We start from the raw sequence: 3,665 nt of genomic DNA, 5'->3' as shown, positions 1-3,665 counted from the left end.
GACATGTACAATGAAATTATAACCTCTTTAGACCGGAAAATAACCTAACATCCTATTTGCTCTACCACTAGCAACAGCACACTGTTCGGATGGCTTAAGAGACTGATCAACCATTACACCAAGATTCCTTTCTTACATGACATCGTGAAGGTTATTCCCATCCAAATTATACATATATAATTCAAATTACGATAACCCATATGTATTATCTTGCATTTATTATAATTAAGACCCATCTGCCATTTATTTACCCAACTCACTAAATGATCTAAACCCTTTTGTAAATCAGCAGCATCCTCTTCACAGCTAGCACCACCCAAGACCTTAATATCATCTACAAATTTGATTAATTTATTGACCATTCCTTCATCTATGTCATTGATGTAAATCAAAAAGAGTAAAGGTCCTAAGACTGAGTCCTGATGTACCCCACTTGCGACAGTAATCCAGTTTGACTGAACTCCATTTGTAACAACCCTCTGTTTTCTTCCATCCAGCCACTCTTCTATCCAATTTGCTAATTTATTCCCCCACACCTATAGTGATAATTTTTTACAAACCTTTTCAAATGCTTCCCGAAAATCCAGATACACCAAATATACACCCTTACCCTCATCTACTTAAACAGTAATAACCTTTTCAAAGAATGTCAAAAGATTTGCAAGGCAAGATTTTCCCTTAGTGAAACCATGTTGACTATCCAATAAAATTCTAAACTTTGTTAAATGACTTTACAAAGAATCTTTTATCGGACTTCCTAAAACTTTTCACACAACTGACGTAAGACTAATGGGTCTGTTATTACTGGAACAATTTCTAAAACTCTGGCACTTGCCAGAGTAAAAAATAGTACCAAGTGGCTCTCACATATCCAATTATTATTCTTCAAAATCCTATTATCTGGCCCAGGAGTCTTGTCGTTCTTTAAACTTCCTAATTTTTTTATTAACAAGCTCTGAATTTGTTTGTTTGTAATTAAGCACAAAGCTACACAATGGCCTATCTGTGTTCTACCAACCACGGGTATCGAAACCCGGATTCTAGCGTCGTAAGTCCGCAGACATACCGCTGTGTCACTGGGGAGCAGCTCTGAATAATGCAGTCGTCTTAAACCGCAAGTTGTTAGTTTTATATCCCTGAATTTATCTCTCACCCACCGGGGGATAATTTTCAAACAAAGTTGGGTGGTGTTTTTAATCTGGTAACTGCTTCTCATTTCATGTTCTTGATGATTTCCTCGTGATAAATTCATGTATAAAAATATACCTAAAAATATCCTATTTTGTCAAGGAAATGTTGATACTTTTATGATATTTATTATATTATTATTTCTATTAGTTCAAATTTCTCCGTGCAACGTTGATATCCAAGTTCATAAGTTGTGTGAGCAAATAAATAAAATTAATCTCGTCTTAAGCTATCGTCCTTGAAATAACTATTCCTATAATTGGTAAACGAATTTTGTAGTTTTATGAAAAAACACAACGAATCACTTTCAATACTAAGCCACCAGTGAGGATCGAACTCACGACCCCTGGTTTACAAGACCAGTGCTCTACCACTGAGCTATAGTGGCTTGTGCTAAGTAAAAATGGTTAGCTATTTGTAATTGTTCCCCAATATCAATTACATTCGCGTGAGCACGTGAGTAAGAAACTTATCTTCAAATGGATATATCGCTAAAATTTGTTACTTAAAACACACAGACAAGCAAATTCAACCCCACCTTCTAGTGCCCAGTAAAAACAGTACGACATTTAGGTCTCACAAACTAAGAAAATATTCTCCATTTTATGACAAAGAATATCGTTTCTGTTCTTTCAGTAACGTTGTATATACGTCATCCACGATCCTGTAAAGCGTTGTTTAATACGTCATCCACGATCCTGTAAAACGTTGTTTATTTATTTATCTCGTAACTTCACCATCAAACCAGTCAAAGATATTTTTTTTATGCCAGACCAATAACCACTGGTTAGCAGCAAGCAGAACAAACAGAAAGAAAGAAATGGACTTCATAAAAATATTTAGAAACTGAGCATGCGTACTTTATTTTTTGGGTAACTTTGAAGCTTGATAATTTTAAGAGATCATTATGCTTACATTGTTTCAAGAAGTATGGGAAACGTAGATTAAAACACTTTTAATGATATAATTATTTCCACTGCGATTAAGGATCTAACTCACGATCCAACATTTTCGGGACTTCCAATCAAGGATCTAACTCACGATCCAACATTTTCGGGACTTCCAATCAAGGATCTAACTCACGATCCAACATTTTCAGGACTTCCAATCAAGGACTTAACTAACAATCCAACATTTGCAGGACTTCCAATCAACGACCTAACTCACGATCCAACATTTTCAGGACTTCCAATCAAGGACTTAACTAACAATCCAACATTTGCAGGACTTCCAATCAACGGCCTAACTCACGATCCAACATTTTCAGGACTTCCAATCAAGGACTTAGCTAACAATCCAACATTTTCAGGACTTTCAATCAAAGACCTAACTCACGATCAAACATTTTCAGGACTTCCAATCAAAGACCTAACTCACGATCCAACATTTTCAGGACTTCCAATCAAAGACCTAACTCACGATCAAACATTTTCAGGACTTCCAATCAAAGACCTTACTCACGATCCAACATTTCCAGGACTTCCAATCGAGGATCTAACTCACGATCAAACATTTTCAGGACTTCCAATACGTTATAATAAATATATCATCTCATTCAATTACATAAAATAAAAGTTTCTGGATTTTTTAAATTTTTCTTATTTAATGGAAACAAATCTTCGGCTGTCGATTAATGCGAAATTTTAACAAAATATTTTTAGTTAACTACGTAGAACTACATTGCGTGTGTTTGTTTTGTTCTTTAGAGCAAAGTTACAGAACGGGTTGTTTGTCTAAGCCGTCTGATTTACCGACAAGTCACCGGGGGAGGGGGCGAATTACATTCCGTTCTACAATCGTATTGGAAACTTTAGAGGCACGGGTTGCCCCCTTGTGGTAGAGCTCTGGATTTCCGAGTTCAAACTTGTGAGGTAACAAAAAATATCCCATATTGTAAGAGTGACGATCAGTCCCTTATATTGGACGGTGGGTGGTAGGGTGTGCAGCCACATGGCTTTCTTCTCTCTGGTTAGTAGTTCAAAATTAGGGTTTGCTTGTAGTTAAGCGCAAAGCTACACAAAGGGCTGTCCGTGTTCTACCCAACACTGGTATTGAAACCCGGTTTCTAGCGTCGTAAATCCACAGACATACCACTGTGTCACTGGGAGGCCAAAATTAGGGACATCGGAACATAGCCTTTGTAAAGGATATTACTGTTGATACAAACAGAGGAACTTGTGCATTATGTCATAAATATAGTTTTCTGTCCTGATATTATGTGACCTACATTTCAATGTTAAAGCAAATAAACAAAGGTTTTGTAGATAAGGGACATTGATTGTATTACGATAAACATAGGTTCTGTAGATAAGGGACATTGATTGTATAACGATAAACATAGGTTTTGTAGATAAGGGACATTGATTGTATTACGATAAACATAGGTTCTGTAGATAAGGGACATTGATTGTATTATGATAAACATAGGTTCTGTAGATAAGGGACATTGATTGTATAACGATAAACATAGGTTTTGT

At 36.2% G+C, this 3,665-nt stretch overlaps 1 non-coding gene across 1 annotated transcript; it reads right to left on the bottom strand.

Annotated features, from left to right (window-relative positions):
• Nucleotides 1–1,504: 1,504 nt before the first annotated feature.
• On the bottom strand, nucleotides 1,505–1,576 carry Trnat-ugu. Its single transcript has one exon. It is a non-coding gene; the product is annotated as a tRNA-Thr (tRNA).
• Between the last annotated feature and the right edge of the window lie 2,089 nt (nucleotides 1,577–3,665).

Source organism: Limulus polyphemus, unplaced genomic scaffold, assembly GCF_000517525.1.
Source record: "Limulus polyphemus unplaced genomic scaffold, Limulus_polyphemus-2.1.2 Scaffold8161, whole genome shotgun sequence".
Taxonomy (NCBI): Eukaryota; Metazoa; Arthropoda; class Merostomata; order Xiphosura; family Limulidae; genus Limulus; species Limulus polyphemus.
This window is presented reverse-complemented; position numbering and strand designations above follow the sequence as displayed.